We start from the raw sequence: 23755 nt of genomic DNA, 5'->3' as shown, positions 1-23755 counted from the left end.
CAATGGATGCACCATAATTTATTTAGCCTGGCTTATGTTGCTTGCTCTGCTCTGGGTTGTCAAAGCCTCCTGAGTATGCAGAGGCACAAGCAATATGTGGATTTAGGTGTGTACATGCGTGTGTGGATTAGGGGAGTAACACTGGCTTAGATGACGAAGATTGGTAGCTGAAGGACTGTTTGCTCCCTGTTCTTCCTGACCCTACAACCAACTGCTTGCACCTTGGCACTCTGTGGCATCAGATGTGGTGTGAAGATACTCCACCTGTCCTTTGAGCTGGTCCAGTGTTGCTGGAGGGCTATGCTTGCTGCCTCGGTCTGCACTGGCAGCTGTGCTTTCTTATGAGCTCACCGGCATATGTTCTGTGGTATCAGATTTTGAATGTTTCTTAGTTTAATCAAAGTTGGGCATTTCTGTTTCCATTTTTTGTTATTTTTAGCTATCTATGGAAAGATCAGAACAGAAATATCTTTAATATTAAAACTAGACATTTCCAGAATTCTGAAATTATTTTGCGTCTTTGAAGGATCTTAAATTTTGAATATTCATCTTATCTGTTTATATTTTCTTATACACTACCATTCATCATAATCTTACTGTTTTTTGACTTAATTCAAAAAATTTCTGAGCCGTTGAATTATACAAATTAACATATAAGATGGAGATTTCCACTGCATACTTTCCAGCAAAAAACACAGTGTTTTTTTTTTTTTCTATGAGGAGACTAAAAAAAGAGGTTGGTTTTCTGTACATATTTAATATATTTCATTGATTATCACTTTTTCCCCATTCTTTGGATATAAGAGACCTGTTATTAGGTTTGAAAGTGTCTTACATAAAACTTCATTTCTTTAAATTAGGATTTCGTAGGGAAGGGCCAGGTTAGACCCAGCCTTTTCTTTTTTCTTTTATTTATTTATTGTTTTAGAGATAGGATTTCTCCATCTTGGTCAGGCTGCTCTCGAACTTCTGACCCCAGGTGATCTGCCTACCTTGGCCTCCCAAAGTGCTGGGATTAGGTGTGAGCCACTGCGCCTGGTGAGACCCAGCCTTTTCTGAGTTACTGCTCATACATTGAAATTCTTAAAATGGAAGTTTATGTCCTAGTTGCCATTGTCTTATGGGTGCCTTTGAGAGCAAATCAGAGAGTGGTGGTTTCTCTGTCTGGCTGATGCCTGTTAGTCATTTGATTTAGTCTGGATTGGGACTTTTCTGTTGAGGGCCAGATAGTAAATATTTTTGGCTTTGTGGCTTATATATCTCTTGCAGCTACTTAGCTCTGCATTTGTAGTGCACAGGCAGCCATAGACAATATGTAAATGAATTACGAGCCTATATTCTAATAAAGCTTTAGTTACAGAAACAGGTGATGGGCTGGATTTGGCCCATAGGCCAGTTGCCAACCCCTAGTGTAGATGGTCTGTTTTGGTAGTTTCTTTGAGAAATGATGTGTTCTGCTGTTAGGTACTGATGCTTATAGATGCCAGCTTTGGGTTTGAAATGGAAATGTTTGAGTTTCTAAACATCTGTCGAGTACATGGCTTTCCTAAAATTAATGAGAGTTCTCACCCACCTCGACTCTTTCAAGCATAATAAGCAACTGAAGAAGACAAAGAAGCCATTAAAACACAGGTTCTGTACAGAAGTTTACCCAGCAGTAAGAGAAATAATTGTTGGATACTAACAGTGTAATACTTTTAAAATAGACTGAAGAGACCAGGTGCAGTGGCTCACACCTGTAATCCCAGTACTTTGGGAGGCAGAGGCGGGCAGATCACTTGAGGTCAGGAGTTTCGAGTTCAGGGCAACGTGGCCAAACCCTGTCTCTAATAAAAATGCAAAAATTAGCCAGGTGTGGTGGTGTGCATGTGTAATCCCAGCTGCTCGGGAGGCTGAGACATGAGAATTGCTTGAATCTGGGAGGCCGAGGGTGCAGTGAGCCGAGATCGTGCCACTGCACTCCAGCCCAGTTAACAGAGTGAGACTCCATCTCAACAAAAAAAGAAAGACTGAAGAGACATTAGTAAGCTTCGCTATAGGATTCACCTCCTAATTTCCTTTGTGTGTGTATTCACAGTCTCTGGAAGAGTTCCCTCAAGAGACTGCTTATTCTGAGCCTCTTGGTGCATCTCATTTGTCTCTGTACCTGCTGCACAAGGCAGTGTCTGGCTGTTTTGGGGTTGGGACTTAATAGAGGATATCAGGAGTTTTTGCAGTTACAGGACCAGGCACTGCCCCTTCCTTTCCATAATGCTCTGGTTGATCGGCCACAGAACCGTTTCTGTGCTCACTTCCCTGTCATCACCATTCTTAGACACCTCTGCTCAGCTGCAGAGCAGTCTGCCTCTGTGGGGTTCTAATAAGTCCTGAAAGAAGCCAGCAAGGCTCTGGAAGCCTCAGGACAGTGGTTTGCTGGAAGTCTCCCTTCTTATGATTGCTTGTTGTTTAGAGCTTTTATTTTGTGGCAGTATTGGTAAGAATTTATTTTTTAATTTTCCCTTAATGTTTAGGGTGCCAAGCTGTTCTATTTTTTCTGGAGTGGTGCATGGAGAATATCAAAACCAGGAAATCCACAATCTGGGCTGTTCTATTACAGTTATGAAGTTAGGCCTCTCACATGCCAAACTTCTCACCCTTATATCTTGGCAGACAGGTAAAAAGTGATTGTAAACTTTTTCTTCCTGGGCCTTTAAAAAGGCTAGAAAAAGAAAAGAACAGTGATAGAATTTATTTCATGCCCATTTGAATAGTGGGGATAGAAGTGCAGTTGATGGAAAATGTCTACTTATTGCTCCAAGTTGCTATGCCTTTGGGAGCAAATTAATTATGAGATGTTTAGGAAAATGGGAGGACTTGGAAGCATTTAAGGCTACAGGATGTGGCTCCATCCTACATTCAGCCTCGGTTTTCAGTGATGCTGCCTTGTACCCATGTGTTTGAGTTCTTCATGTGTGCCTTCAGTTTCCTTCCTTTGTGCTCTTCCTCATGTGGTTTTCTCAGCCTGGAATTCCCTTTTTCACCTGCCAGAATCCACCTCACAGTAAAAATCCCAGAGTACAGGCTCGCCCTCTTCCAGAAAGGGATTTTCTGAATATGTTCTTCACTTTTGCCTGACCCCAAGTGAACATCTCCCTGTGTGGTGTCTTATGGAATGAATGTCATTTTCAGCCTAGAGACACAGTTGTGTGTCTGTCCCTTTTCCTCTGGTGGATGGTGAACAGTGATTCCTTATTTCTGCATTTTCTAGTCTAAACGACGTGCTTAGTGGACAAGAGTGTGATGAGTCACTGACACATGAAAGGAGGGATAGGAAGTTCTGGCATTCATTTCTGCTGTATGACTGAATTTGTTTTTCTGGGATGGAATATTTGACAAACCCAGAGGATATCCAAACAAACATCAAATGTGACTGGCAGATGTCACTTTATGGTTATTTAAGAGGAGAGCACTTGAAAAGTAAAAGCAAGATTCACATGCCAGGTATTGTCTTGTTAGAACATGCTAGAATTACATATAGGATTCTCAGGATGGCGTTATTTCTCAGGAAAACTGAAAAATGACCAAACAAGGGAAGATGGCCTTGCTGGAGGTTTTAAAAGTAACCCAGCTCTGTGTAGGCCTGCAACTGTGTTATCGAATCCCCTCCTCTCTGACTTCTTGTCTTGTAGCTAGAGGGGCACTGTTCCAGTGTGGCACAATGCGCTTCTTTAGTGTCATGGTTTAAGCCCTTGGATTATGGATCATTTTTACCCCCACAGTCAACAGTAGATACTTACTGACTCGTCCACTGAAACTGGCTTTTTAAAAGGGAACTGTCTTCTAGAGGTAGGAGATTTCACTGTGAGTGACATCAGATTCCTCCCAGACCCTTATGCTCTTCCTGAACAACAGAAGAAGCGCTATTTAAATGAGAAGGAGAAGCTGGTTTATGCACCTCTTTTTTGAGTTGGGGGTGTACTGTATGACAAAGACACTGTCTATGTTGACCTTGGTGGCAGCCACGGTTTTCAGGCATTGGTAAGACAGGAGTCATTGCTGTGAACTCCCATTCTTCCTTCTGAATCTATTTTTTAATCACAAAAGTAATATACTTAGCTTTTATTTATTGAAGACTTTTCTCTTGTACTTAGAATACAGGCCCAAATGCATATTGTAAATATATAGAATTTAAAAAATACTTTTTTTTCATTGTACCAGGCAGAGTCCTGTCCTCCATGCCTCCTTGATCCATGGCCCCAGTGCGGGCACTGCTGCCAGTGTGGCGCTTACATGGCTCATCCTCGTTTCTACAAAATCAGTGTGCTTTCCAGTTCTCATTGGTCTTTCTCTCTTTCACAGTGGTCTCCTTTGTATTTTAAAGTGGGTTTCAAATGTTTATTTCTTAGTTCTCAAGTTGAATCGTATTGGGTTAAAATCAGGGTTATTTAAAAATGTTAGAAAAGCTAACATTGTGGTTGTAGCATTGGAACTGAGGTTTTTCTAGTTAGTTGTTTAGGTTATCAGGTTATATACTTCCTGAACTTTCGAAAAATTTAGTGGAGATGGGGATCCATTTCAGCCTTTGTTGTGAAGATTTTCTTTTCTGCTTTTTGAGGCATTAAGAAAGGTTCTCAGGAAATGTGTCTGAGCTAATTTTGAGAAACTGAGACAAACCAGTGTCTCTCCAGGATCTTTGTACCTTCTTCATGTCCTCCTTCTTGGTGGTCTTGACAGGATGAGGTGGGGTCCACCTATGAGCTGGTCCAGAGTCTCACTCTACCCACTCCGTTATTGATGCCAAGATGGCTTCAAGATGAGTGACACCGTTTTCTTATTCCAAGTCACTTGGGCGAGAGGATATAGATAATCATGGGTAAGTCTGCTTTTTTTTTTCTATTTTTAATAAAAGGTTGTATTACAGAAATGTGTTCTGTCATCAGACAACATTTTCGTGGGATTCATTCCAGGTTGTTTTGTTTCACTTTGTGTGTACATGTGTCTCTGAGGGCTGTTCACTTACCTGACATTACAAGGGAGTATTTTCTTGAAGTAAAATACAGGATGCATTTTTCAGCAGATCCCAAATGTTCCTCAAGTACCACACCATCTTCCATAGGTTGCTTTTTGCTTTTTAAGAGACCTGAGGCCAACTCGCTTTCTTTTGGTGAACAAAACACTAGAGCAGAGTCAGAGAGTTTGTGGCTGTTCAGAAGCCACAGAGTTTTGTTTAGATTTTCAAAGTTTTATTTAGATTATGTTGTATTATCTCCTGTGGGTAGGTTTCCTCTGATGTATGGCTTATGTGAATTATTTTTCAGTCTGGGTTGGGAATTTGTATTTCTTTATACATAGTGGATGTTTGTAAAACATGGTTTTGTTGTATTGATTTATGAGTCCCACTAAAATTCATCTGAAAAATTTGAGATTATCTAGTATGTAATTTCTTACGCTGTGCATAAACTAGCACAGTGCCTGACAGATACGAAGTGTTTGTGGAAAGATCACTTTTTTTTTTTTTTTTTGAGACAGTCTTGCTCAGGTGCCAAGTTGGAGTGCAGTGGCATGATCTCAGCTCACTGCAACCTCCGCCTCCCGGGTTCAAGCAGTTCTGCCTCAGCCTCCCCAGTAACTGGGACTACAGGCGTGAAGATCACTCTTATAATGAGTGTTATGAGTTATTATCATTTTTGCACATCCTCCTAGTCATCCTTGTCTACAAAAATATAGACAAATAAATCTGCCTGCTAATGTAGTTACAGTTTAAATACATAATTTGTTTCTATATGCTGAGCATTTCCTTTTTCTATACAGTGTTTATGTAGTTATCATTTTGTTATTATTTGTGTCTATTTGTTTGTTTGTTTTTGAGATGAGGTCTCACTTTGTCTCCCAGGCTGGAGTGCAGTAGTGTGATTGTGCTTCACTGAGCCTTGAACTCCCAGGCCCAAGTGATCCTTTCGCTTCAGTCCCCCAAGTAGCTGGGACTACAGGAGTATGGGAGCCTTTAGCCTGTCTCTTGTGTCCTTTCAACCATTCCTGGCTAATTTTTGTATTGTTTTCTAAAGATAAGTTCTCACTATTTTGCCCAGGCTGGTCTAGAACTCCTGGGCTCAAGCTGTCCTCCTGCCTTGGCCTCCCTAAGTCCTGGGATTACAGATGTGAGCCACTATGCCTGGCCTATTATTGCTGTATTCTAACATTTATCTCTTATGGTATGATTTTTAGTTTTTTCTAATTTATGTTTTTATAATTTTATATATAGTGCTATGTTAAACAGCTTCTTGCAGTTGTCTTTCATCCTGTGATTTTAGCCTCCCGATGATTCTTTGCTATCAATTATGGCACTGGTGACTTAAAATGGATGTTCTTCATCTGTCTCTCCTCTTACATTTGTTAGCTGGCATTTTTAACAAAGAGCTTTCACTTCTCCCCTTTATTTCAGTATCACTGCTGACTAATGCACTTGCGTTTTATTCCATGGGTTATTTTCCATTAGTACATTATCCTTTCTGATGCCTAAGCTGTCCCAGATTCAGCTGTGGGAGCCTGCAGCTGGTCTCCTGTGTCCTTTCAACTATCTCTGTTAGGCTTTGAATGTTTCTTACTTTCTGACAGAAAAAAGAGGATCCATGCTCATTTTGTCTTTCTGCCTTGGTCCTGACTCAGCCATTTCTCTTAAGGATCATGTGTTTTTAGCTTAGAAATTAATCAGCTTGCCAAAAGATCTACAAAACACTAACTTCCCTTTAGAGCAAATCTTTTCTAAAATTAGACTTATTTTTATTTTTTAAAAAAGGATTATTTCTTTATTCTCTCTTTAAGTTCTTTTGAACTGTGGTATTAGAAACCACACCTGAGTTTGCTTATTAACTCTTCCAATGTTTATCAGATCATTTTTTCCCTCTGCTATATCATCTTAAACAATTCCTTGACATTTTCTGTTTCTTTGTATTTTCATTGACTATATTACTGTTTCTAGATGAGCTGATTAATATACAAATTGATTTTTTTTGTATTTCCTTGGTAATAATATAGGCTGTTGATGCCAAAGGAGGAAAAACAAATGGACTTGAAAACTGGTCAAATGCATTGGAAAGCTGTTTTTGGAAATGAAGATGGATCTGGAGATGGTGACAATGAAGAAGATGATGAAATGTCTGAAGATGATGGGTTGGAAAACGGCTCTAGTGAGGAGGAAGCAGACGAGGAGGAAAATGCTGAGGTGACTGATGAGTGTATGACTGCTAAGGGCATCAAACGACGGAAACTTGAGGAGTTAGAAGAAGACAGTGAAGTAGATTTGCCAGCATTTGCTGACAGCGACGATGACTTTGAGAGGAGCTCAGCAGAAGAAGGGGAAGCGGAGGAAGCTGATGAAAGCAGTGAAGAAGAGGACTGCTCTGCAGGAGAGAGGGGCATTTCAGGATCAAAGGCTGTTGGAGAACATAGTAAAACAGAGCTGTCGCCAGCTAATCACTGAAGTGACTGTGTGAATCTGGAGAAGTCTTTGCCAATGAAGAAAGCAGCCCTTGGCTGGGTGCCGTGGCTCGTGCCTATAGTCCCAGCACTTTGGTAGGCTGAGGTGGGCAGATCACAAGATCAGGAACTTGAGACCAGCCTGGCCAATATGGTGAAACTCTACTAAAAATACAAAAGTAAGCTGGGGGTGGTGGTGGATGCCTATAGTCCCAGCTACTGGGGAGGCTGAGGCAGGAGAACTGCTTGAACCTGGGAGGCAGGGGTTGCAATGCTCTGAGATTGTGCCTTTGCACTCCAGTCTGGGTGACAGAGTAAGACTCTGTCTCAAAAAAAAAACAAAAAACAAAAAGCAGAAAGCAGCACTCACCACTTCCAATGCTGGGCATTGCACAGCTGAAGATGCATTTGCATCTGAAGATGAATCTGAAGAAATCTCCTCACTTAGTGCAGAGGAAGAGGACTCAGAAAATCAAGAGGCTCTTAGGAAAAAGCTTTCGTGCATTTTCAGGTGGGCAGTGGTCAGAAACTGGGGTCAAGGAACTTAATTGATGAGACCAGTGATCAAGAAGATTTACTCAAAGAGGAAGAAGATTACAAGGAAGAAAAAAAATGATTCCACAGAAACTTCAGGAAAGCTTCAATTTAGTTGGTTGCTGCTATGAACTTGGCTCTCGAAATGGTACCCAAAGGCATGTCTACATTTGGGGGTCTGTTGATTTTTTTAAGATTTTGGTAACTGTTGAGATGCTGCATTGTGGATGGTCTTGAGGGAGGGGAGACACGTAAAGAAGCCTCACTGGAGGTTGGTGTTGGTCGTTTCAGGTGCCCTCAAGTGGAAGGAAGACCTTTCCAGAAAGGCAGCTGAGGCCTTTCTGAGGCAGCAGGAAGCAGCTCCAAACCTCCGAAAGCTTATTTATGGGACAGGTAAAGAATTCAGATTCAGACCTGGAAATGTTTCAGTTTCTCTGATTATTTTCTGAAAGGAGGTGAGAGAATTGGTTGGAGGATTGGGCTGGTATTGTTGACAACCATAATCTCTGGCCATCACATTTTCTGTTTGACAGATGTCTTTAATCATCAACTTACAAGGAACACACATTGGTCTTGTGAAGTAAACTTATGGGTTTGCTGTAAAACTTGATGCAAATACCGTCCATTGCATCATGTTATGTCCTCTATTTAAAAGTCCTTCATGAGAAATTTTTTGGTAGAATTTAATGCCAGAAAAATATTTCTGCCCATAAAAATATTTATTTTTTTTGTTTCTGAGAATAACTCTGTGTAACACATTTTGTTCTCCCTTTTGCCCTTGTCCTCTGATTTTATGCTTTATTAAACTTTCCTATATGTTCTTTGTGGTAGAACTAATGCAAAAATAAGTATATAGTTGTGACCTTTATATTGTGCTCCCTGGTTACTGCACGATGAGATCAAGGCCACATGGTGAGACATTTGGGCTTAGCAGACTGAAATGGGAGGGTTGTTGTGTACTGATTTTTATTCAGGTTTTATCTAGGTACTCTTAGTAATGAGAGGCTAAATACTCTTTAGAGCTCTTCTTTGTAATCTAAAGCTCTGCCTTTAAATGTCGCTTTCCTCCCTTGATCCCTAATATTCTCAATCCTTCTCGACCACTTAGCTACTGCCGTGCAGGATCGCAGAAGCCCCCACACATGTAAAGCAATAGCTTCCTGGTCTCTCTTCACTTGTGGCTGACCTGGCCTCTCAGTGCTGACTCATGTGGCCATCGCCATACCCCCCACAGACAGAGACCCTCAGTTCCTGAGTTCCAAGACTCATGGCCTAAATGGTTGGAAACAATGAGTCCTTAGGGCTGTAGGTGTTTTTTTCTTTTCTCACTTTTCTGCCATGGTGTTCTCTTTAGTGACAGAAGATAACGAAGAAGATGATGATGATACCCGAGAAGAACTTGGAGGGCTATTTCACGTCAACCAGCCTGACAGAGAGCGTAAACACAAGCCTGCCTCTTTGGACTGCTCCAGATTTCTTGTGGAGGCGCCCCTTGACTGGGATTTAGAGGAGGTAAGGGGGTGGTACGTTTGATTTATCAGAAAATTAGAGAATTGTTCTAGAATAAGATTATCTGATGTCAGTATTGCTTACCTGTTGTTGGCTTCCTTTTTTTATAGGATTACAGGTCATCTAGATATTGTAGTGGGCACTTCATCCTAAGCAATAACATGATCTGAGTTTAGTTAGACCACGTGCACGGCCCACATAGGACAGGTTTCCAGTGTGGACAGTCGCACAAATCTTTATTTTGAAGCATCACGCATAAGTTTTTATACATCTGATGTATTTTGCATCTTATCACTAGGATACACATAGCATCCCTGAGTTAACATTTATAGTTTCTGCTATTTGTAAGCATACAGAAATCTGTGATACCTGTAAATGTTCTTCTTGCATCTCACCACTTTGTAGTCATACTGGAATTCATTCAGTATTGAAACTTGCCACAGCTTACCCTCCTCTTAGACTTTTTCTCTTTCACTCTCTCTTTTATTTATTTATTTTTTTTGAGACTGATCTTGCTCTGCATTCCAGGCTGGAGTGCAGTGGCATGAGGGTATGGCCCAATGGAGTCTCGACCTCCTGGACTTAAGGGATCTTTCTACCTCAGCCTCCGTAGTAGCCAGGACTATAGACATGAGCTACCAGGCCTGATTAATTTTTGTGTTTTTTGTAGAGACAATGTTTCACCATGTTGAGCTAGAGTCTCCAACTCTGGGCTTGAGTGATCTTCCTGTCTTCACCTCCCAGAGTGCTGGGATTACAGGAGTGAGCCATCGCATCAGCCCCTTTCTCTATATTCTCTTCTGGAATGTTCTGATCTTCCAAAGGCTGCCTTGTTTTTTGTCAGTTCATCTTGGCTTAGATGTCACTTCTCATAGAGGCCCAGTTGCTCTCATCCTGCCTGTTATAATTGGCCACGTAATAATGCACTTTATGAGGTTTTATTGAACCATTGTTGATGGTGAAATTTCATACATCTGTAGAAAACCATGTAAAAACAATTGTTTAACTTTATGGGTTGCCAGAAGGTGAGTACCCCTGTACTCAGCACTCAGGCTGGGAAACCTAGCCTTACTGCTTGATTGCGACACCAGCCACGGTCCTCTTCCTCCCTGTAGAAAGAGGTGTGGTCCAGCCTCTTATGGTGATTCTTTCCTTTTCTTTCTGATTTTTATGACTGTTTTTTAGTCTCTCTTTTAAAATTTTTAGTCAACATTCTTCCTTCCCATTTCTTTTTTTGGTTACATTTTATTTAAGAAACCAAGTGGTTGGTCTGTTGAGTTTCTTGTCTTCTGGATTTTGTGGATTGCTTTGCATCCCTCTGCAGTTTCTCAGACCCTCCTGTATTTCCTGTGAATGGGTATGGAGCAATACTGATAGAACTTCTGTGGTGAGCAGAATGTATATCTGAGGTGTGAGTTGTGGCTACTTGTGGCTGCTGAGCACTTTAAATGTGGCTAGTGAGTCTGGAGAACTAAATTTTAAATTTTGTTTCATCTTAAATAAGATCAATTTGAATAGCCACATGTTTCTAGTTACCCGATGGACAAAACACCTGGCAGTTGGATAGGATTTAAATTTGATTTTTATTTTTCAGCAAACATCTTCCTAGGTGGTGGTGTTTTCTTATTAGGAGGCATATAAAGACCAGTTTTAATGGTGTTAGATGGAGACATGTTCTCATCTGCCATACACTGCCATACACTGGGGCAGCAGCCAGTGATTTGGACTTCATGGCATAGATGGAAATTTCCAGGTTTTCTAGGTGGTGGGCAGAAGCCTCACTTTTTAAGAAACTCCCCAACTTCACCCCTGCCAATGAAGACATCGCTCGAGGATACTCCTATCAGTGTTAAGTAGAAGAGATCGTTTCTCAATGTTGAATTTCAGGCAAGGAAGCTAGCTCCTGTATATCAGGGTGGCGTTGCTTGGGCTGAGACAGGTCTAGACAGCTTGGTCTGAAAAGGGGCTCAAGGAAGTAGCTGTGAAAGGCCCCTGGGATGTTTTCTGCTCCTTTCTCTGCAAATCTCCTGGAAGAAGATCCTGTTAGTTACTATGGGTGTGGGGGGTGTGTGTGTGTTCATCACTTGTTTTGTTTTTGTTTTTATTTTTCTGCATAAAGTCTGCAGGAGGCTTGCCAATAGTATCTTGATGTTTTCTGAAAGCAGAGCCAATGTGCACACTCCAGGGCCTGAGGCCGCGATTCTGTGGTATTTGCCGAGGGCTGGTGTGTACCTGCAGACCGTGTGATGGGGTTCAGGGCCAAGGAACACTAGTTTCTGTGTTAAAAAGATATTTTATTCAACTGGATAACAGGCCAAGTCTGGTGGAGAAAAGGTCTACTCTGCTATAGGATGGGGCAGCAGCCTGCAGTTTAGAACACTGTTGTGTGTCTGGAAATTTCCAGGGCCTCCAGTTGCTGGCAGAAGACCAGAAGGTAGGGTGCATTTGTCTGCAGATCAGCAGAGGGGTTGGGCTCATCCCCACATGATCTTGGCCATGTGCAGACTCTTGAGTTTGCAAGGTTGGATGTCTTGACTGACACTGCTGTAGGAGGACATAAGAGGCTAAGGGTGACGCAACTGTAGGCTGTGCAGTCGATGTTCACAGGGAGCTTCCTTGATGCCTGTGACAAAAGGAAAGATTGAAATGCTTAGGGGTGGGAAGAGGCAACAAAAGCCTACAGAATCTGTTGTTCTCAGTTCATCTCCCATTCTAGTCCAATCGTGTCCTAACATCCTTAGCTACCAATCACAGAGCAGACTCTGCATTTGTGTTCATGTGCCCTTGGATGCTGGAAGGTTCAGATTGGTGCCCCAAGCATCTGTGCCTGTAATTGCAGTTTCAATGGGCTCAGGACCAAGCTAAAGGGCCTCCAAGCTTCCTCCAGTTTCGGGGCACGTGCATCTGCAATATACTCCCCTGGCCTAGGTCTTTCCTGCCTCTTCTTGCCAGTTGGGTCAGATCTAGCTTATTAAGCAGCATTTTCTGAGCTTTAATAGAACTGGCTCAGACCAGTTGGAGACTTTTTAAAAGACATATTATTATTTCAGAGTAGTTTTAAGTGTACAGCAAAATGGAGTGCAGAGTCCAGAGTTGCCATATGCCCTCAATTCATGTACACTCTTGGGTCACTCCACTAACAACCTCCTACAACAGAGTAGAATATTTATTATAGTCAGTGAACTTACATTGACACATCATCATCACCCAGAGTGATAGCCTTGGCGGTGCACATTCTGAGGGTTTGCACAAATATATAAGGAGAATGAAATGTATAATGAATGTATCATTATACCTGTTATGTCCCGCAGTTTATTTTCACTACTGTAATTATCTTGTGGTCTATTTATTTGTCCCTTATTTTCCTAACCACTGGAAATCACTAATCTTTTCAGCTCCATAGTTCTGCATTTTTCTGAATGTTATGTTCTTGGAATCATAGAGTTAGGTAACTTTCCAGATTGGCTTCTTTCAGTTAGTAGTGTGCATTTAAGACTCCTCAGTGTCTTCTGATGGCTCAGTAGCTCGTTTCTTTTTATAAGTAATTAATATTTCATTTTCTAAATATGCCACAGTCGTATTTATCAGTTAAGCTACTGAGGGACAACCTGGTTCCTCCTAAGTTTTGGGAGCTGTTTTAAAAAGTGTTCAGGTTTTTACATGGACATAAACTTTCTGGTCATTTGGATAAAGATCTAGGGAGTGCAACTGCTACATCACATATAGGAGTATGTATAGTTTTGTAAGAAACTGCCCATATTAGGAGAGTCTTTACGATGGTAGAGGAGAACATGTTAACATACTGAAGAATCAGTCCAATGAAGGAGATAGAACTTGAGGCTCTAGAAAGAATGATGTAACCATGAGAGCTGTTAAAAGATACAATTTAGGCACATTCAAACATTAGGCATGTTGAGCTTCCAGAAATGTACAAACCAGGCAGCTGCGGGCTGCAAGCAGCTCAGAGCTCCAAAGGAGAGGCTTGGGGAGGGTTGGGGTGGAAAGAATTTTACATGGTGAATATAGAAGAAAAAGAAAATGCTTGATTGGGTAAAGTGGAGCAATGGCCTCATTTGGATCATTACAGTGGAAAGTCTCTAGTTAGTTGTTAGTTGGTGGTTTCTGATGGGTTAATCTTAAGTTTCCTTTTACTGTTTTCACTGAGTCAAGTTTTGGTTTGTTTAAGGAAGAACTGAGCACACTGGAGCCACCTCAGCCTCATGGCCATCAGTTTATCTAATTATTTTTAACAGAGAAGATTCTTTTAAAAATATCTGTTGCCCTTCCTGGAGTGCAGTGTTGTGTCACTGCAGCTTCAACCTTCTAGGCTCAGGTGCTCCCCAGTGCTCCCCATCCTGAGTAGCTGGGACTACAGGCATGTGCCACCATACCACCATGCTCAGCTAAATATTTGTTTGTATTTATTTTAGAGATGGGGTTTCCCTAAGTTGCGTATGCTTATTTCAAAGGCGTGGGCTCAAATAATCTGCCTGCATTGGCCTCCCCAAGTACCGGAATTACAGGCCATCTAAATCTTCTATCTCAGATTTGCCTTGTGACAAAAGGAGGGGTATTTTTTCTGACATGATGAGACAGAGAAAGATGAGGTAGGTGCATTCTGTGCATATTATTTCTTAGGTGACTGGAAGATGATTGACTCTTGCCTAACAGGATATATTTTCTCCTTGAATGATTTGGCAAGATATCAGAGGAGAGAAGTTGAATAAAAGTTAGAAGAACATAGAAAAAATTGGTTGTACATGTTGAGTTTCTGAAGAAATTATGTCATTGGAGACATAAAACTTTTATTGATTTCTGGAAATATTTAGGGCCAGTTGTGTAAGTAATTTGAATTCATGATGATACCTTTGACCACTTTTTAATATTTTCCGGGTTCAGCTGAGTGGTGTCACTGAGCCAATAGAAAGTGGGGCTTATCCAGGGATGAGATTTTGCTGGAGAAAGGACGAGCAGTAAGTCAGGGAGCTTAGGTAATTATGAGAAAGTGACTGTCTAAAATTGCTTAGGTAGAAGGAGACAGATTGGATTTTTGTGTTGGGAAAGAGGGATGTGGGTGTGTATGTGAGATGTGGTGTTCATTCTCCTAAGAGAGAAAATGAGGGAATTAATGGCTGTAGTTCTGGACAAGGTGGAAAACTCTTAAAGTGGAAGTATTGGGGCAAGTGCTCTGATAGGCTGGGATGATGCAGTCAGTGCCTTTACCTGGAAATCAGTAGAATGTTAGCAGTCCAGGCTCAAACCTTGTGAAAAACAAGTGGAGAAAAGGAAATCCCTCACAGCAACTGGTGCCATAATCAAGACAGAATGTTTTCAGAATAAATGGAGTTTCCTGCTTTCAGCCCCAGGTGGTAGCTATTGTCTGCCCTGATGATATGTGATAATGATTTGTGATCCTGATATCTTAAAATGGGATCACTCTTCTCCAGTGAAATGAAGTCTATAGTGAAGTTGTCCCCTCATCCCCAAAGAGATAAACACATATGAATGGACTAAGGTGATAACAACTACTGCTTCCTGGGGTCATGAGAGATCTGAAATGAACTGATAGGAAGTGAAAGGTGGCTGAGAAAATGAGAAGAGACCTATCTGTAGAGGATTATAAAACCAGTGAAGACAAGATCTTGTCTAAGATGTTTTCAGAAGCTTTGTACATGAGAATTCTAAGGACTTCTCCAGACATGGTGGCTGCTGTTGGGATCTCTGGCCAAAAAGAGCATCTTACCAGCATCCAAAGGGCTTCTAGACCCGCTGGACTCTTCTGAATGTACATTTGTCTCTCGAGCTGTCGCTGTGGTTTTTTGCCCCCTTTATTACTGCCTGTGTGTAGAATAGTTGCTTAATTGGTAGTGTGAAGATTTCTTGATAAATGGTAAATCTGAGCATATGTAATTGGCTGCAGTGTCGTTGTGAAACTTCACAGCTTTGGTCAGTGTCAGCACAGCTAGGCAGCTTGTATCTAAAGCATATATCAGTAGGCATAGTCTACAGGCACCTAATGACTCAGGTACTTTAACAGTCACTAGTGAGTGTATCTCCAAGGAATAGTCCAACAACACATGGCTGGCCTGACTCAAGGTAACTCTATGTCCAATCTAGGGTCATACTGAGTGGACATCTGCCAACCAGAGGTCATTCCCCCTGCCTGCCATTGAGCTGTGCAAAAGTGACTGGGTGTAAGCAGACATGAGTGCACTTGCTCAAGTCACTATTTGCCTTTTCTGAGGACATCGTACTCAGGATCTAGGTCATTGTGCCTTATTGGAGTCCTACACATTTCACTTGCAAATTATATTTGAAAATTAAATTACTATGTTGCCAGTCATTCACAAAACATTTTTAAAAATTGCAATTCCAGAACCCATATTAACATCCAGTGACATGTAGAAAGCAATAGAGAAATGTATTAGGCAAAAAGTTCTAGCAAAGAGCAGTCTGATACTGGCCTGATTACCTAAACTTAGGCATTGGTCACAGTAACTCACAGAGCTAAGAAAACTAAAAAGTACCAGTCTTGTTACTGAAGACATTAGGCGCTGTCAATTTAGATAGATATAAGATTTTAGCTTACAAAATATTACAACATTACCTGAAGAATATGTCCCTCTTCCAGAGAACCAGGAGGTTATCATGATCCCTGGAAAGCCCGACCAGCAATAACAGTGAAAGTTACATAGGTGCATGAGTGCTAAAATATAATTTCTACTGAAAATTAGTTTTATACTAGGCAGGAATTACAGGACATACATAGAACTTTTGCTCACAAAGTCAAATCAGAGGTACAAATTCCATATGGTTTAGGAATAAATGATGGTAAATTTATTATGCTTATGGGAAGTGTAGTAGAACAAATAACTAGAATAGCAAATAACTCCAGGATTCATGATGAATTAATTGCTAGAGCACAAAATATCCAAGACCTTCCTGACTTATGATGGGGATGGGGTAACAGAAGTTGGAGGAGACAATACCCAAACATGATTCCCAGGTTTACCTAAACTGAACAATGGAAGACTGTAGAAGATGCCATTAAGATATCTTAAGAATGCTGAAGACTAATATTCACTTCTGATGGGACAGGACTTTGTAGGGCACCTGAAAAAATTCATATGAAAAACCACTTTTATAAAATGTCAAATTATGCTATCCAAGATGAAATTAATGAGTCACAACATTCACATAATATGCTGTACAACCCTGACCTCTTGACTGCCATAAAATGTTTCTTACTTGTAAACCAGTTTCATTTTATATTTTTTCTCATTTTTTTCTGTGCTCTTAGCTTAAGACAAGATCATTATAAACTTTTTGTTATGTTTTTCATGTATGCTTATAAAGGGTTGTAATATTTTGTTGTGATTATTCTTGCCTTAAGCTGAAATTTCCCTAACCTTTCTTTAAAGATTGTGGCATAGCATGCTAGTTTCCTTTCCATATCTAATTTTTTTCTTCTGTATTCATTACCCTAGCTATAGGATTATGTCTCCTGAACCTCCCCTGCAGCTAGGTATGGCCATATGACTAAGTTTTAAGCCAATAATTTGTAAGCACTGTGCTATGAGTACCTTCAAAAAAACTTTCCTCCTCCTTTTCTTTCTGTATCCTAATGTTTAGAATGAAGATCCAATAGCTGGAGATCAATATAATCCTGCAATGCAGGTAGGAGTGATGGGCAACACAGTCTGTTAACTCCCTTACTGGAAGATAAAGTTTTACAAGAATAAGAACCTTGTTTATGTTGGTCCAAACAATATCCGCAGCACATACACACAGTGTGCAGCATGTTTACTAAGGGCTCAAGTATTAAACGGGCATTGAATAAATGGATGAATTAATTAGTTTACTCTGTAATCATAAACAAGGTCTCAGCTCATTTCACAGGATCAAACTTCTGATTAATTCAAATCACACTACTCTCTCAGACTTGCCAATGTCATGGAAGGATAGGATTTTTTCTTAATGTACTTCAGTATTAAGAAGTATTGCCTTCAATCAAAGTGTTTTAAACTCTGTTTTCATAACAGTGCTTCCCAAAATTTTCCTGTTTAGAAAGTTTAAAATTCTTCCATTTTTAAAGTCATGGATATCTTTTTTTTGAGTGTGTCTGTTGTTAAGTGCAGGCACTATTTTGTAACTTTGAATAGATATCATCTCAAGTCTATAAGAATTATTCAAAATAGTATCTAATGACATTTCTAGGTCATCAGACAATATTAACGCAGATTGTAGCCACTAGGTCCTCAGGATTGTACTTGATACTGGTTACCAAAACTGAACTTTCTTGAATTCTTTTTCCTTCCACTGTGGTGTCCCGCATTTGAACATATCACCTATTTTTGTCCTTAAACTTTATTTACATATTTTCAACAGAATTAAATTAAATATGAATCATGCCTCCTTCCCTGATTTTTGAAGTGACCCTTTGCTTCCTATGATAATGATTTTTCTAGTCCTTTTTGTAGTTACTTACATTAGAATTTGTAAATATTCACACATTTTAGAATTGCATATAATTTTCTTAAGTATTTTTTCCTCTTCCCCTAAAGTTGTTGTTATTTCTCTTAACTCTGTGGGAAAAATTACGCCCATCTTTTACTTTTTGGATATACTTATTTATAAATGAACTCCTTGATTTTTGCTCAAATTGCTTTTCAAGTTGCCCACTTTTAGGGAAGATATTACTTGGGTTTTGTTTAGTGTATCAAGTTTTTTTTTTTTTTTTTTTTTTTTTTGGTTAGGTGTATCAAGAAGTGTGGGATTTTCTATAATAAAATCCTTTTTCCCACAGTAATTTTTTGAAAAGTCTGTTAAAATAAAGGTCATCAGAAGATCTCTTCCTAAACCTTTCCTCTACCAGAAATATCTCTAGAGATACAAAGTCCTTTCTCCCTTCTTGCTTTTGTAGGAATCCAAAGCTAATCTGTTCCTTATCCAGATTGCATGCACCTGTGCCTTTTGGGGCCATTTGTGCATTCGTTCTTCCTTCTCTTCTAAACTCAAAAATGTGTTTTCTCTGTTGGCTCTTTCCCTTTAACGTAGAAGTATACTCATGCTTTTGTTGAATCTTGGAATGAAAGGCTTTCTTTACCACATATTTCCCTTGAACCACTACTGCATCTCTCTTCTCAGCCAAATACTTGGGGAGAGAAGCCCTCAGTTTGTGTCATTGTTTTCTCACCTCCAGTTCGCTACTTTACCCACTGCCTGACATCCGGCTCACTCACTCATGCACAAGCCCAGTCACTAAGTTGCCATAGCTGATTTGTAGCTTTCCTGCCCTCCTGGCAAAATTTGACTCTGTGAATGGGGATAATTTATATTGAGTATCTGTTGACCAGGTACTATGCTAGGTGCTTCTGTTACGGAAATGAAAAGCAGACATTATCTCCCTTGTAATGACTAACAAGAACAGCCATTCCTGATCATACACAGGTCCTTTTGACTTCGAGTGCTCACTTTTGCAAGCTTTACTTAATGCCGTGTAAATCACCCTATTTTCCAGGTCTTCTTTCTTTCCAGTTCTCCTTACTATACACAACTTCTCAAGGCAGTCACTTCCACGCCCATGGCTTCAGTGGCTTTCTCTATTCTCTGGGGACAATAGAATTTTAAATGTTTTGTTTCATGTATTAGCTTTATTTTATGCAAGATGTCTCATTTTCTATAACCATAGATTCATAGCTATTCCATGAAAATAATAAATGAAAACTGGTGATATTTTTAGCATGTAACTTTTAGGAAATTTCCCCAGTTAGTCTTAATGGTTTGATTTAGTATGTGTGTTATTTTTAAAAACATATGTTGGGATGTCACAAATGGACTTAGCCTGCAGAGATTTATATTCAACTTTTGACCAGAGGGTTCCATTTTAATGTGACACTGAGAGTAAAAAGCTATCTTTTCCTCCTTACCTATTTCTCTTCCCACATTCTCTACTAGGTGGAAGACACCACTATGTACCCAGTCTTCCCCAGCAGAGCCTGAGCTCTCCTCTATTTTCCCTCTTCTTTCACACCTCATGACCAAGCACTTCCTAGTCTGTCTCCCAAATGATCACAAACATTTTCCTCCACTTTTGTCACTGCCAGTGCCTTTAGCATTACTCTTCCTTTAGATAAAGTCTCTTAATTGGTCTTGTTGCTTCCTTCAATTCTTCTTTATTATCCAGACCACTCCCCACACATCTGGCAGAGACTCCTCACCCTTCTATGGTTCAATGACTCAAATTCTCAGCATAAAATTAAAACCACCCCAGCATCAAATTTGGGGTCAAATAGAGGTGGGCTTGTGTCTCAGTTTCATACAATGTCCAGCAGTGTGGTCTCAGAAAACAGGAACTCCTGAAGCCTTTGTTTGTATATCTGCCTACACTCATTTAGAGTTGGTACTGTTTTACACATACAGTGTCTGGCATGTAGAAGGAACTTAATCAGTGTTGAATGAAGGGGAGGCATTTTAAAATCCACATGAAAAAAAGGTTGTTCTGGCTGGAGCAGTGTTCACGCCTGTAATCCCAGCACTTTGGGAGGCCAAGGCAGGTGGATCACTTGAGGTCAGGAATTCGAGGTTAGCCTCACCAACATGGTGAAACCCCATCTCTACTGAAAATACAAAAATTAGCCAAGTGCGGTGGCGGGCTACTGTAATCCCAGCTACTTGGGAGGCTGAGGCACTTGAATGAGAATCACTTGAACTTGGGAGGCAGAAGTTGCAGTGAGCCAAGATTGTACTACTGTCTGGGCAATGGAGCGAGACTCTGTCTCAAAAGAAAAAAAAAGATTGTTCTTTTAAAAATATGCTAATCTACAATGTCAATTCTCTAGGCTTGACTTTTGCCTTTACTTTCTGATATGGTTTGGCTGTGTCCCCACCCAAATCTCATCTTGAATTGTAATCCCTATAAGCCCCACATATCAAAGGAAGGGGACTGGTGGGAGGTGATTGGATCATTGGGGCAGTTTTTTTCAGGCTGTTCTTGTGATAGTCAGTGAGTTCTCTTGAGATCTTATGAGGTTTGTTTTGTTTTGGGGACAGAGTCTTGCTCTGTCATCCAGGCTGGAGTGCAGTGGCATGATCTTGGCTGACTTTAGTACCCACCTCCTGGGTTCCAGCGATTCTCCTGCTCAGCCTCCTTAGTAGCTGGGATTACATGCACTTGCCACCACGCCTGGCTAATTTTTGTTATTTTTAGTAGAGGATGAGATTTCACCATGTTAGCCAGGCTTGTCTGGAACTCCTGACCTCAGGTGACCTACCTGCTGTGGCCTCCCAAAGTGCTAGGATTACAGGTATGAGCCACCATACCCAGCTGAGATCTGATGGTTTTATATGTGTTTGACAGTTGCTCCTTCACATGTTCACACTCTCTGTGTGGCCACCATGTAAGACGTGCCTGCTTCCCCTTCTGCTATGATTGTAAGTTTCCTGAGGCCTCCCCCAGCCATGTGGAACTATGAGTCAGTTAAACTTTTTCTTCCTTTCATAAATTACCTAACCTCAGGTATTTCTCAGAATCTGTGTGAAAATGGACTACTACCCTTTCTGATAATCATGCTTGAGGATTTGGGGAATTCAGACTACCTGGGATCAAATCATAGCCCCACCCTGAGCAGTCATGTGACCTTGGGAAAGTTACTTACCTTTCCCATCTCAACTTCTGTAAAATCTGTAAAATGAGATTGTTTCTGAGGGTTAAATGAACAGAGCACAGTGGGGACACTGTCAGGTACATACTGCTTGCCAGATATTGAGTATTCATCTTTATTGAGTTAGGACTGTGATACCCCACTTTATGGCTCTTGATTTTGTATGACAAAGTCATGGTTAGTGCTTTGTTAGTAAAAGAAAGAAAATCCGAAAGTCCCTGCCATGGAAGGAAGAAACAGAGGGGGGAGGGAGCAGATAAGCTTCAGCATTTCAGAGCTTGGAAGGACAAGTTAGACTTCTATTTCATGGAGAAGGAGGTGGAGGCAGGTTGGGTCCTAAGGTGTCATTCAAAACACACAGCCATAATGCTTTAGTGAGAGTAGAGCTTGGGTGCCAGGGATTGCTGTGGTCAAGTTGCAGACAAAAACTACCACTCATTGGAAGACAGGAGAGGAGCATCTCATTACAAACACAATCAACAAACAATTCACATGTATCTACATTCAGTCAGCAAATACAAGTTGTCCAACTTGGTTGCTAATGGGACCCACTCTACTGACAGAGGCTTCATATAGAACTCATAGGGTAAGATGGCTTCCAGTAACAAACCACTGGGTGCTTTTCTTAGGACTAAAAAGCTCAGGAATCTGGTGATGAATGAAAACCTCAGTCCCACTGGCACTACATGAGGAGCCAGGAGAGCAGCAGCATCATAGGCCACAGAGTGGGGCAGCCCAGGCAGGGGCATTCTGAGCTGTGGGGGAGGGCATTGTGGCAGTTAGGGTAGGGCATTGTGAGGTGTGGGGTGGGGCATTGTGAGTCACATGCCTGGATTCTCACCTGGGCCAATGGGCTTCAGTCTGTAATAACTGCAGAAGGAGGAGGAGTTCCTCTGTCTTTACTCTCTTCAGGCAGTTGTTGTGGTCTCTCAGCGCTTGTTGGGTTCACAACCTACTAAATAAGCCGGCTGGTCTTCACCTTCCTAGACAAGTCAACTCAGAGGAGGTGGCAGGGGCGAGTCTTGGCTCGAGTCCCAGCTGGGGCCAGGCTGTGGGGTGGGCAGGCGAGCAGCGGGTGATACCATCTCTGCAAGTGCAGCATAGCCTCAGCCTAGGGCAGCGGGAGTGTGTGGCCAATGCTGTGAGCAGAAGCACAGGTGGTGGCAGACAGGAATAGAGGCGCTCATGGGGAATGTACTGAGCTGTTGTGTGTACCCCAAGGTGGATGAGCACCAGGGGCCAGTTTCTCCCCATGAGTCTGAGATCTATGAGGCAGCAGCTGGGGACAGAATGGCAGGAGCACCAGTGAGTCCCATTGTAGCCCCTGCTGAAGTGACTTTTGAAGCTGGCGAGGACCTCCACGTGCACCACATCCATGACCAGGAGATGCGTGAAGGTAAGGAGGGGACCTGTGCCCTTGGCACAACTCTGGCTGCTGCTGTCCCCAGGGTCCCCTGGGAGGCATCCCCCACTTTGAGCTCCTTTTTGCTTGTAGCCAGCTTTCCCAGGGCTGGCCAGGAACAAAGGCTGGCTCTGCCTTGCGTTCCCATTCCCACCACTTAGTCTTTCTCCAGAGTCCACTCAGCTTCTTTTCTCCTCGCCTCCCAAATGCCCAGTTCTTCCTCCCTCATCTCATTCTCCCAGGCTGGCATGGGAGCATTTATTGATGGCTCTTCTTGTTGTCTGTAGCTCTATTTATTATCCTGTGGTTCTTTGATAAGTCTTCTTTGAAATATTCTGTCCCTTTTCTCAATAAAAACTCAAACATCCCAACTTTCCAGTACCCATCTTGTTCTTCCTTTGTACCTATCCGGATGGTACCTAAGTGGAGGATCCAGATAAGTGCCTATTTTTTTCCCCCTGTATTAAGGTAGCTAAATCTCAGGACAATTCATATTCATATATTTGGGGATTTCTTAAAATCAGAGTGGTGGTTGCCATGCGAGAGACTATATGGTATGCTTAATGGGCTGCTGTAAGTCACCTTGATAGAAGCTGCTTAGGTTCTTCTAACCATAATTTTATCACAGAAGAAAAGAAAATGGAAGGTACTTAAAGTAATTGTGAAAGGTGTGAAATGTCACAGCCAGGGCTGCAGAAAAATGGGTGTGTATGTGTGGGGGGGTTTCCCCAAAGCAGTTTACCCACGAGGCACTGATTACTTTAAAATTCTTACTGTGACACAAAACGTGTCTCCAGGTTTATTCTGGTGACTTAACAGACTTTATTTTCCTCCTTATTCTAAAAAAGAGGTGGGGATGGTTCGTGGTCAAAACTTTCAAAAGACATGAAATGTCAATGTAGGCTTTTAATGTGTAAGATAAAGATTGAGGGTTAAAATGCCAGACCTTGCCTGTGTAAGAGTGTTTGCTGCCATGGCTTTCCCTTTGTCCTTCCCCCTCCTGACAATAGCATCTTGTTCAAAGATAAGAAAGTTGAAGTTTTTCAGTCTGTACACTGCTGGGAGAGGCAGGGGCCTGGAAGGGGGTCGAAAAGAGAAAACAATCAGTTGGTTTGCTTGTAAAATTTTGCAAAGATAGGAATCTAGGTAAAAATAATTCTGGGTGACAATATGGTTCTTGAATAAAAATTAG

The 23755-nt window shown here is 41.3% G+C and overlaps 1 protein-coding gene and 1 pseudogene across 1 annotated transcript in view; both read left to right on the top strand.

Moving 5' to 3' along the window:
- Positions 1 to 1537: 1537 nt before the first annotated feature.
- LOC108295947 lies at positions 1538 to 23476 on the top strand (annotated as a pseudogene).
- The window catches only part of LOC108295949 (cyclin-Y-like protein 2), a 44907-nt gene continuing 30607 nt past the window's right edge, over positions 9456 to 23755 (top strand). Inside the window, exon 1 of the mRNA XM_037734824.1 lies at positions 9456 to 9512. The gene's annotated coding sequence lies outside the window, so the exon portion shown is untranslated. The remainder of the gene's footprint in view (positions 9513 to 23755) is intronic.

This window comes from Cebus imitator, unplaced genomic scaffold, assembly GCF_001604975.1.
Source record: "Cebus imitator isolate Cc_AM_T3 unplaced genomic scaffold, Cebus_imitator-1.0 Scaffold669, whole genome shotgun sequence".
NCBI classification, from domain to species: Eukaryota; Metazoa; Chordata; class Mammalia; order Primates; family Cebidae; genus Cebus; species Cebus imitator.
This window is presented reverse-complemented; position numbering and strand designations above follow the sequence as displayed.